Source organism: Carcharhinus amblyrhynchos, chromosome 30 (genome assembly GCF_965287045.1).
Source record: "Carcharhinus amblyrhynchos chromosome 30, sCarAmb.v2.hapA, whole genome shotgun sequence".
NCBI lineage: Eukaryota > Metazoa > Chordata > Chondrichthyes > Carcharhiniformes > Carcharhinidae > Carcharhinus > Carcharhinus amblyrhynchos.
Genome location: NC_137353.1, coordinates 1,289,458 through 1,301,955, shown reverse-complemented (window position 1 = coordinate 1,301,955; position 12,498 = coordinate 1,289,458). Strand labels below are relative to the sequence as shown.

At 46.5% G+C, this 12,498-nt stretch overlaps 1 long non-coding RNA gene across 2 annotated transcripts in view; it reads right to left on the bottom strand.

Annotated features, from left to right (window-relative positions):
- The window catches only part of LOC145360161 (uncharacterized), a 36,123-nt gene extending 26,096 nt beyond the window's left edge, over positions 1–10,027 (bottom strand). For both annotated transcript variants that reach the window (XR_013889670.1, XR_013889671.1), the window contains exons 1-3: positions 9,964–10,027; positions 8,653–8,795; positions 5,990–6,025 (exon numbers count right to left, since the gene is read on the bottom strand). This is a non-coding gene — a long non-coding RNA (uncharacterized LOC145360161). The remainder of the gene's footprint in view (positions 1–5,989; positions 6,026–8,652; positions 8,796–9,963) is intronic.
- Between the last annotated feature and the right edge of the window lie 2,471 nt (positions 10,028–12,498).

Here is a 12,498-nt window from a genome sequence, read left to right as displayed (position 1 = left end):
ATTGGCTAGCTGTAAGAAGACAGAGGGTGGTGTTTGATGGGAAATGTTCATCCTAGAGTTCAGTTACTAGTGGTGTACTGCAAGGATCTGTTTTGGGGCCACTGCTGTTTGTCATTTTTATAAATGACCTGGCTGAGGGTGTAGAAGGATGGGTTAGTAAATTTGCGGATGACACTAAAGTCGATGGAGTTGTGGACAGTGCGGAAGGATGTTGCAGGTTACAGAGGGACATAGATAAGCTGCAGAGCTGGGCTGAGAGGTGGCAAATGGAGTTTAATGTGGAAAAGTGTGAGGTGATTCACTTTGGAAGGAGTAACAGGAATACAGAGTACTGGGCTAAGGGTACAATACTTGGTAGTGTGGATGAGCAGAGAGATCTCGATGTCCATGTGCATAGATCCCTGAAAGTTGGCACCCAGTTTGATAGGGTTGTTAAGAAGGCATACGGTGTGTTAGCTTTTATTGGTAGAGGGATTGAGTTTCAGAGCCATGAGGTCACATTGCAGCTGTACAAAACTCTGGTGCGGCCGCACTTGGAGTATTGTGTACAGTTCTGGTCACTGCATTATAGGAAGGATGTGGAAGCATTGAAAAGGGTGCAGAGGAGATTTACCAGGATGTTGCCTGATATGGTGGGAAGGTCTTATGAGGAAAGGCTGAGGGACTTGAGGCTGTTTTCATTAGAGGGAAGAAGGTTAAATGGTGACTTAATAGAGGCATACAAGATGATCAGAGGATTAAATAGGGTGGGCAGTGAGAGTCTTTTTGCTCGGATGGAGATGGCTAACACAAGCAGACATAGCTTTAAATTGAGGGGTGATAGATATTGGACAGATGTCAGAGGTAGGTTCTTTACTCAGTAGTAAAGGTGTGGAACGCCCTGCCTGCAACAGCAGTGGATTCGTCAACATTAAGGGCATTAAATTGTCATTGGATAAACATGTGGATGATATTGGAATAGTGTAGATTAGATGGGGTTTAGACTGGTTCCACAGGTCGGTGCAATATCGAGGGCCGAAGGGCCTGTACTGTGCTGTAATGTTCTATGTTCTATATTCTCAAGCTGCACACAATCCCAGAGAAATTTGTATAAACACTTATTTTTAAATAGTAACTGCAACTTATCTCACCTTAAATCCACTCCCTTCCAAACCGTTCCTCTGCATCTCCAATGGCCATGAAGAAAAAGTGGACAATTGGTTCTGTTTTCCTCACCAACCTGAAATCGTTTGCATCGTTCACCTTCAACAACTTACAACGAAACTCATTTGCCATTATTTGATATCACTTGCACTCAGAATCAATCACCTGGCTGTTACGTTCCATTTACTTTTCATTTAGAACCACACTCGCAACGTCAGATCATCATTATTCACTGACATCATTATCATTTACTGCCCTTCAGTGACGATATAAACACAGCCAAATCTCTCCCGAGTCCCAGCTGATGATGTGTAACCCTTCCCCCACATACATCCACACAACCTCTCTCTCCCTGCCTCCACTCCCCTCCCCAAACCCCTCTCATTCCCCCTTCTGGAGCCTTTCATTCTCTGATCTGTCCCCCTGCTCCTTCCCATCTTTCTCCCTCCCCTTTCTTCCAATTCCCTCCTCACTCCTACCCCTCGATCTCCTCCTCTGCTGCCCATTTCCTTCTGTATTCTCACTCTTCTCCACCCCTTCTCTTTGGAGGGAGGGAAAGGAGTAGAGTGTGAAGACTGGAGGAAGTGAGGGAGCAAAGGTGGGGGCTGGAGGGGGAGGGGGGAGAAATTAAACCCAAAGATGTGTGGAAAGGATAGATCCTAAGACTAAAATTGATAGAATCTTAGAATCATACAGCACAGAAGAGGCCCTTTGGCCCATCAAGTCTGTACCAACACATTAGAAACACTTGAACTCCAGTTCATCCCATCTGTCAGCACTTGGCCAATCGCCCTGAATGTTATGAGGCGCCAAGTCCTCACCCAGACAAAGGGTGTGAGGCGACCCACCTCCACCCACCCTCCCAGGCAGCACGTTCCAGACCCGTGCCACCCTCTGGGTGAGAACGCTTTTCCTCAAATCCCCCCCAAACCTCCCACCCCTCACCTTGAACCAATGTCTCCTCGTGACTGACCCTTCAACTAAGAGATACAACTGGTCCTTGTCCACTCTGTCCATGTCCCTTATAATCATGAACACCTCAATCAGGTCAACCCCCTCTCCCCCCGCCGCACCACCCCCCCCCAACCACCCCCCCGCCCCCCCCCCCCCCCTTTATATTTCCTGTTCCAATGAAAACAACCCAGGCCTACCCAACCTGGTTTCATATTTTAACCATTCCATCCCAGGCAGCATCCTGGTCAATCTCCTCTGCGCCCCCCCCCCTCCTCCCCCCACCCCCCACCCCACCCCCCACCCCCAGTACAATCTCACTCGGGCTCTCTGGGATGTACAGAGTGTCAAAGATTCATTGTGAAAATCCCACTAGAAAAATTATTTTGAGAATCGTGACCCAAATATTCCATTGGAATCAGCAGCTCTGTCAATGAACAATTCACACATTTCCCGAAATCATCTTTTGGTTTTATAACAGTTCCCGTGTGACAGGATTTAGGGTTAGTGATTCACACTGCTGATTGGCCACAGCATCAGGTGACCAGTGATTACGACCTGTCAATGCTGAGATACGAATCATTCAGATTTGATGCTGAAAATCCCAAACCTTTATTCCAAAGTTAGGTGAGCCTCTCAGTAGTGGACGTGGGAACAACCAGCACATTTACTCATTCTCAATCCCTACAGTCAGAAAGAGGCCATTTGGCCCATTGAGTCTGCACCAACTTTGCAAAAGAGCATCCCACCCAGGCCCTCCCCTTCACCCTATCCCCGTAACCCCATGCATTTACCATGACCAATCCACCTAACCTGCACATCTTTGGACTGTGGGAGGAAACCGGAGCATCCGGAGGAAACCCATGCAGACACGGGGAGAATGTGCAAACTCCACTAAGACAGTAACCCGAGGCCAGAATCAAATCCAGGTCTCTGGTGCTTAAATCTTTATATATCTTTCTATTTTATATCTTTCTATAATCTCTCATTCTAGAAATTTGGTAACTCAGCAGTGCCACCATGTGGCGATGATCAGGACTGTTACACAGCGCCACCCCCTGTAAAGAGGAAGTATTACATCGAGTTAAAATGTTTATCAGCTTAAAGGAACATCAGGAGTTCAAACAAGACTGGAACCAAGATTACATTTCATTACTTAGGACCATCGGAACAGGAGTGGGCCGTTCGGCCCCGCAAACCTGCTCCATCATTTATCTAAGTCATGGCTGATTTTTTTACCTCAATGCCATCTTCCCTCACTATCCCTCTACCCCTTAATGTCATTGGTATCTAGAAATCTGCTTGAAACATATTCAATGATTGAGCTTCCACAATCCTCTGGGGTAAAGAATTCCAAAGATTCACCACCCTCTGCCTCCTTGTCTCAGCCTGAAATTGCCTGTCCCATATTGTCTGATTGTTTCCCTGGGTCCTGAACCCCCCGTCAGGTGAAGTATTCTTCAAACACCAACACGTTTATGAGAATTTTGTACACTTCAATTCGATCTGCTCTTATTTTTCTACACTTTAGAATACAGGCCCATCAATTTTTCCTCACAGGACAGTTCTGCCTTCCCAGGATTCAGCTTGGTGAACCTTTGCAGCACTCCCTCTGCGGCAAATACATCCTGAAATAAAGACACTGGAACTGTTCACAATTCTCCAGGTGTGGTCTCACAGTAAGACTTCCTTACACCTGCAACCAAATCCCCTTGTGATAAAGGTTCACATTACCCTTTGTCTTCCAAACTGTTTGCTGCACCTGTAAGTGGGTTTTCAGTGACTTACGAACAAGGATTCTTCGAATATTGTGATGTGGGGATGCTGCTGTTGGACTGAGATGGGCACAGTAAGAAGTCTCACAACATCACGTTAAAGTCCAACAGGTTTATTTGGAATCGTGAGCTTTCGGAGCACCAGGTGAGTGGAGATTTTTGGATATCAAAACTTCCCAATCTCTCTCCATTTAAGAAATATCATAAACTTCTGTCTGTCCTACCAAAGTGGACAGCTTCACATTTTCTCGATGTTATATTTGATCTGCCATGTTTGTGTCCACTCAGTTTGTCTAAATTTCCTTGAAGCGCCCTCACAACTCACATTTCCATCAAATTCTTTTGTCATCAGCAAACTTGCAAATATTACAGTATTCCAAATGTGGTCTCACCAAGGTCCGGTATAGTTGCAGCACAACCCCATGGCTCTTAAACTCAAAGCCCCTGTTAATAAACACTAACACACTATAAGCCTTCTTCACAGCTCTATCCACTTGAGTGGCAACCTTCAGAGATCTGTGAATATGAACCCCAAGATCTCTCTGTTCCTCCACGTTGCTTAGAACCCTGTCGTTGACCCTGTAATCTGCATTCAAGTTTGTCCTACCAAAACGAATCACCTCACACTTATCAGGGTTAAACTCCATCTGCCACTTTTCTGCCCAGCTCTGCATCCTATCAATGTCTCTTTGCAGCCTACAAGAGCCCTCCACCTCATCCACTACCCCACCAATCTTGGTGTCATCAGCAAATTTACTAACCCACCCTTCAGCCCCCTCCTCCAAGTCGTTGATAAAAATCACAAATAATTGAGGACCCAGCACTGATCCCTGTGGTACACCGCTGGTAACTGGCCTCCAGTCTGAAAATTTTCCCTCCACCACCACCCTCTGTTTTCTATGATACAGCCAGTTCCTTATCCAATTGGCCAAAATTCCTTCTATCCCACACATCTTTATCTTCTTCATAAGCCTACCATGGGGAACCTTATCAAACGCCTTACTAAAATCCACATATATGACATCAACTGCTCTACCTTTGTCTAGACACTTAGTTACCTTCTCAAAGAATTCAATCAAATTTGTGAGGCAGGACTTACCCCTCATGAAACCATGCTGACTATCCCCAATTAAGCTGCATCTTTCCAAATGGTCATAAATCCTATCCCTCAGGACCTTTTCCATTAACGTACTGACCACTGAAGTAAGACTAACTGGCCTATAATTACCAGGGTCATTCCTGTTTTCTTTCTTGAAGACAGGAACAACATTCACCACTCTCCAGTCCTCTGGCACTATCCCTGTGGACAGTGAGGACCCAAAGATCAAAGCTAAAGGCTCCACAATCTCATCCCTTACCTCCCAAAGTATCCTAGGATGTATCCCATCTGGCCCAGCAGGCTTATCCACCCTCAGGTTTTTCAAAATTGCTAATACATCCTCCCTCAGAACATCCACCTCCTCCATCCTATCAGCCTGTATCACGCACTCATCCTCAAAAACATGGCCCCTCTCCTTAGTGAACACTGAAGAAAAGTATTCATTCATTGCCTATCCTATCTCTTCTGACTCCATGCACAAGTTCCCACTACTATCCTTGACTGGCCCTAACCTCACCCTGGTCATTCTTTTATTTCTCACATAAGAGTAAAAAGCCTTGGGGTTTTCCTTGATCCAACCAACCAAGGACTTCTCATGCCCCCTCCTAGCTCTCCTAAGCCCTTTCTTTAACTCATTTCTAGCTACCTCGCAACCCTCAAGCGACCCAACTGAACCTTGTTTTTTCATCCTTACATACGCTTCCTTTTTCCTCTTGACAAGACATTCAACCTCCTTTGTGAACCATGGTTCCCTCCCTCGGCCATTTCCTCCCTGCCTGACAGGGACATACCTATCAAGGACACACAGTATTTCTTCCTAGAACAAGCTCCCCTTTTTGTTTGGGGAGGGGGGAGGTTGGGAGACTCTAGACGTGTAGAATCTCAGATTTCCTCCTTGTTCAAATGTATTGGGTGATAAAGAAACTTCCCAGGTCTCATTGGGGCCTACTCCCAGTTTTACACTCTCAGCTGCCTTAGAAAAAAAACTCTGAAAAAAAAGTAAGTTAAAAATTCCTCTTACCTACTAGCTGTCTTCACTGAGTCTCTCTCTCCACACCTAGAACAAGAAGTCATAGTTATAGAGAAGGAGATTCAAGACAGGTAAGGAGCAGCTACTTCTCACAGAGGGTTGAGAATCTATGGAACTCACTGCCCCAGACTGCAGTAGATACAGACTCAATCAATGGATTCAAGAAAGAGATAGATAAATGATCAAAAGCAGGATAAAGGATTGTGGGGAAAAGGCAGGGAAGTGGGGTTAGGATGAGCATAGAACATAGAACATTACAGCACAGTACAGACCCTTCGATGTTGCACTAACCTGTGAAACCAATCTAAAGCCCATCTAACCTACACTATTCCAATATCATCCATATGTTTATCCAATGACCATTTAAATGACCTTAATGTTGGCAAATCCATTACTATTGCAGGCAGGGCATTGCACACCTTTACTACTCTCTGAGTAAAGAACCTACCTCTGACATCCGCCCTATATCTATCACCCCTCAATTTAAAGCTATGTCGCCTTGTGCTAGCCATTGCCATTCGAGGAAAAAGGCTCTCACTCTCGCTCCTAATTCTTACGTTCCTGTGTCTCGGGGTTCTTGTTACTGTATTTTATATCCAGTGACTGGTAGCCTATACCCAGCGCTAATCATCTGCTCAAACCCTTCTGACCAATGAACTGTATCCAGGATTTAAGAGTGGTCACCTCACTATAAAAAGGATGTGGAAGCATTGGAGAGAGTGCAGAGGAGATTTACCAGGATGCTGCCTGGTTTGGAGGGGAGGTCTTATGAGGAAAGGTTGAGGGAGCTGGGGCTTTTCTCTTTGGAGCGGAGGAGGATGAGAGGCAACTTAATAGAGGTTTATAAGATGATGAGGGGGATTGATAGAGTGGATGTTCAGAGACTATTTCCTCGGGTGGATGTAGCTGTTACTAGGGAGCATAACTATAAGGTTCATGGTGGGAGATATAGGAGGGATATCCGAGGTAGATTCTTTACTCAGAGAGTGGTTGGGGTGTGGAATGCACTGCCTGCTGTGATGGTGGAGTCGGACACTTTAGGAACTATCAAGCGGTTATTGGATAGGCACATGGAGCACTCCAGAATGATAGGGAGTGGGATAGACTGATCTTGGGTTCGGACATAGCTCGGCACAACATTGAGGGCCGAAGGGCCTGTACTGTGCTGTACTGTTCTATGTTTCTAACTCCCACCGTTTGTGACCTTGGCTTGAGGTCATTGGGGTTCACAGGCATCAGGAGGCTTGCTGCTATTGGTTCAGGAATCGAGACCTCAGTGTGAGGAGCGCAGTCGTGATCTTTATCTCTGCTTTCACCTGATCCCTGACTCCCCAGAATTGCTTCTGTTTTTACAGAGAGAAGGAGAAAGGGAGAGGGGAGAGAAAGCGAGAAGAGTGTTTGGGATCTTGATGAGAAGCAGGGAGGAGGTGAAAGGACAGGCATCTTAAATAGATTCAGTATCTTGGCCTCCACGGCCTTCTGTGTTAGAGAATTCCACAGGTTCACCACCCTCGGAGTGAAGAGGTTTCTCCTTATCTCAGTCCTGAATGGCCCATTCCATATCCTGAGACTGTGACCCCCACCCCCATCCCCCCCACCCCCTCCACCCCCTCCCTGCCGCAGCCAGAAGAACCAATACCCCGGCATCCTGTCTGTCCAGCCCTGCCAGAATTTTATGCTTTTCAATTAGATCCCATCTTTTTTTCCCCTTTTTCCAGATCCCCTCTCATTCTTCTACATTCCAGTGAAGACAGGTCCAGTCAACCCAATTTCTCCAGATACCCTCCCAGGAATCAGTCTGGTGAACCTTCTCTGCACTCCATTCTCTGGTAAGTACATCCTTTCTTGGATAAGGAGACTAAAACTGTGCAGGAGAACATGATGGAGGAGGTTATGATTTCAATTTGCTGAACTCAATATTGAGTTGAGAAGAGTGTAGATCACTGAGCCAATGGGTAAGGATCTGCTCCTTGAGCTTCATTCGGACACTGGAGCAGGTCACAGAGGGCAAGGTCAGAGTGGGGACAAGGTGGAGAGTTCAAATAATAAATGGTAGGAAGCTCAGGCTCTTGTTTGTGATGGGGTTCTGCAAAGCAATCTTTGTCTCCTAATGTGGAGGAGACAATGTGACCAGTAAATATGGTGAAGGGGCAAGTGAATCAGTGTTTCACTTGGAAGGAGCACCTGGGGCTTTGGATGGTGAAGAGGGAGGAGGTGAAAGATCTTGTGCGTTTGTGTGGAGGGAAGGGAGATTGTGTCACACGTTCCTGAGGAGCGGAATATTCCGTCTGGATTGCTGAGAGCAGAGGGCACGGGCCATGTGTTGCTGATGGCGTCACACTGCAGTTGATAAAAATGGCGGAAAATGATCTGTTGAATCTGGAGGCTGGGGGATGAGAACCAGGTGAGGAATGGTTCAGGGAGAGAGGAGGATGGGTGAGAGCGGAAGTGAGTGACAGAGATCAGACCTGGTGGAATGGCTCTATCAGCTGGGCTGGGAATCCTTGGCTGAGGTGAAATGAAAACTTCTCAAAAGAGTTTGTGTAAAAAAGTTGCACGGTGAGGATTGACCTGAAGGAGATGAGAAATGGGAGAATGGAATGGAGTTTTACAGGAAGCAGCGAGGGAGGGGCCAGCAGGAATAAAGCTCTTGCCTCCAGCTTTTTTCAAAGGTATTTATCCACAAGCCTTTGAAAATCTAGCATGAATCCTCCTGTCACCAGTTTTTGCTGGAACATGTCCCGTGTTTAACACGAGCTGCGTTAAAGAAATCGAAAGCAAAACCATTGCTGGAAATCTGAAATAGAAACAGAAAATACTCAACAAATCAGGTGGAGAAAAGAATCGAATTAATGTTTCAGGTCAATGACCTTTCCTCGGAAGTGGGAAAGGTTAGAGAGCGAAAACAGGGCAGAATTGCGGAATGGCTAAAGGGAGAAGAAACACAAGGATCGTAGTGAAAGGAGGAAATCAGGAGAAATTAAATAACTAAAGGTTCTTGTTGCTTATCCCTACACTGGGTTAATTTATAAATTCAGATCAGAGATTTAGAGTATTGTGCGCAGTTCTGGTCGCCTCACTATAGGAAAGACGTAGAAGCTATTGAAAGGGTACAGAGGAGATTTACAAGGATGTTGCCTGGACTGGGAGGCATGCCTTATGAAGTTAGGTTGAGGGAGCTGGGACTCTTTTCCCTGGAGAGACGAAGGTTGAGAGACGACCTGATAGAAGTTTACAAAATGTTGAGAGGAATAGATAGGGTGGACTCTCAGAGGCTATTTCCCCGGGTTGAAATGGTCGCTACGAGAGGACACAGATTTAAGGTGCAGGGAGGGAAGTTCAGAAGTGATGTTAGGGGTAAGTTTTTCACTCAGAGGGTGGTGAGTGAATGGAATCGGCTGCCGTCAGTGGTGGTGGAGGCGAACTCGCTGGGGTCTTTTAAAAGACTTCTGGATGAGTATATGGGGTTTAATGAGATTGGGGGTTATAGATAGGTCTATAGATTGGTAGGTGTTGATGTGATCGGCGCAACTCGTGGGCCGAAGGGCCTGTTTGTGCTGTAGTGTTCTATGTTCTATTTCTCTGAAAATAACAGAAAGGTTGTTATATATTAGGTATCCACCACTGAATTCGAAAACAATTCCTTTTTACCCATACAAAGAACAAAGAACAAATCAGCTCAGGAAACAGGCCCTTCGGCCCAACGAGCCCGCGCCGCCATCTCAACACCACCAGTCCCCCCCTCCACCCACGACCCCTGTCTAATGTTTTATGGCCATCCAGATTGAGGGAAAACTGATTTAGGGGCAATTTATTACTGCCAATCAGCCTAACAGCACATCTTTGGGGTGTGGGAGGAAACCGGAGCACCCGGAGAAAACCCACGCAAGCACGGGGAGAATGCGCAAACTCCCACAGACACCGGCCCAAATCCATGTGTCTGCACAGCAATCAGCGATAGTCACTGAGCTGTCGTCTTGCCCAGTATCTGGTCCAGTTTAGGCACACACTAACGACATGAAGCACTAGACCAATCTCGAACAACCAAGAGCAGCCCCAGTACCACCCATCGCCTGTATGCCCCTCGTTGGACACGAGGTGAACCGACTTAAAACCTGTGAATGAAAAGAGAAAAACATTATTATCATACTATACCCATTTACATTACCAGGGATGCCCCAATGCTAATGACCCTTATTTAAAACAATCCCCTTTATCCACCCATCTCCAACCCACTCATGTGCCTGTCTAAGTTACTCTTAAACAACTCCAGCGTGTTTGCCTCCACCACCTTACTTGGCAGAGCATTCCATACCCCCACTACCCTCTGTGTGAAAAACCTCCCTCTAATATCTGTGTTATACCTCTCCCCCCTCACCCTAAGCCCATGGCCCCTCGTACTGTGTGTCTCTATCGTAGGAAATAGCTTACCTCTGATTACTCTATCTATACCCTTCATAATCTTATATACCTCTATTAGATCCCCCCTCAGTTGCTGTCTTTCAAGGGAAAAGAGCCCCAATTTCTTCAATCTTTCCTCATACCCCAGTCCTTCCATACCAGGCAACATCCCGGTAAACCTCCTCTGCACTCTCTCCAGAGTCTCCATGTCCTTCTGGTAGTAAGGCGACCAGAACTGGACGCAGTACTCCAAATGCGGCCTAACCAACGTTCTGTACAACTGCAACATTAGACTCCAGCTCTTATATTCTATACCCCTTCCTATAAAGGCTAACATACCACAGGCTTTCTTCACCACACTCTCCACTTGTAATTATCTCAAAAACATCATGAGGTAATTTTCTGACCTCATTTCTAATGGACACAAATCCTGTTATAGCCGAAAATTCTGGTGACAATATTCACAGCGGCAGGAATTCCGAATGGGATCTTCCTGAGCCCTACCCACTGGAGTGATCCAGTACATGTCCTGTACTGTGTGCAGTTCTGGTCCCCGCATTACAAGAAGGATGTGGAGGCGTTGGAGAGGGTGCAGAGGAGGTTTACTAGGATGTTGCCTGGTATGGTGGGGAGGTCCTATGAGGAGAGACTGAGGGATCTAGGGTTGTTTTCGTTGGAAAGAAGGCGGCTAAGAGGGGATCTTATTGAAACATATAAGATGATTAGAGGTTTAGATAGGGTGGATAGTGATAGCCTTTTTCCTCGGATGGAGAAAGCTAGCACGAGGGGGCATGGCTTTAAATTAAGGGGGGGTAGCTACAGGACGGATGTCAGGGGTAGGTTCTTTACCCAGCGGGTGGTGAGGGATTGGAATGCCCTGCCTGCTGCAGTTGTAAATGCGTCTAGTTTGGGGGCGTTTAAGAGATCTCTGGATTGGTTTATGGATGAAAAGGGATTGGTATAGGCTAGTGGGTCATTGTTTTTGTAACTGGTCGGCGCAACATCGTGGGCCGAAGGGCCTGTTCTGCGCTGTAATGTTCTATGTTCTATGTTCTATGAAAGGGTGGGAAGCTGGTTAAAATGTTTTTGAATCAATTTCAATCTCATTAACGAGATGGAAGTCAAATGATCTGGTCTCACGGAATCTTCCTGCCCACTAGCGTGATGTCACTCGAGCGCCAATTATCATTGGTCCTTAAAATCAGAGACATCCAGAGGGATGAAGGAGGTGGGCATCACTCACTACTTCACTCCAGGGTGCACAAGAGGGAAGTAGCCACGGGCCAGATGGCAAAGGGGGGGGTCATTCAGGGAAGTGGGGGTTGCGGGGCTCAGGCTGGGCTGGAGGGGGCCAGTTTGAGGATCTTCCCTGGGATGGGGATCGCGGTTGATCAGTGCCCGCTGCCTGACACTGAGGATCTCCTTGGAATCACAATGTTGGGATTGTTTGGACGGCCTTCAGGAGGATCTGAGTTTAGATGGAGAGATGACCTCTCCTTTTGGGATTGGGTTTAAAGACAGAAGCTTTGAGGTGATTTGTGATGGCGTTACATTATAGCCTCAGCAAAGCAGCCGGTATAATCAAAGACCCCACACTCCGGACATTCTCTTTTCCACTTTCTTCAGTTGGGAAGAAGATACAAAAATCTGAGGTCACGTAGCAACCAACTCAAGAACTTCTTCCCTGCTGCTGTCAGACTTTTGAATGGAGCAACCTTGCATTAAGTTGATCTTTCTCTACACCCTGGCTATGACTGTACCACTGCATTCTGCAGTCTTTCGTTTCCTTCTCTATGAATGGTATGCTTTGTCTTTATCGTGTGATAGAAACAATACTTTTCACCAAATCCTAATACACGTGACAATAAAAAATCAAATCAAATCAGATCAAATCAAGCAGTGTCAAATTTTACCCACACCCACTCAGTGCACCTACAACTTTGTATTCTTGAATTTCCTACCATTACATCGAGGTGTTTCCCCAGGATTCCAATCAGAAACGGAAGGGCTGAGGTCCTTCCACTCCCTGTGGCTTGTGATGCTCATTGCCAGGCAGCTTCTAGGGGACCTGGACCTGGAGGGACCCAACTGACTTCCAG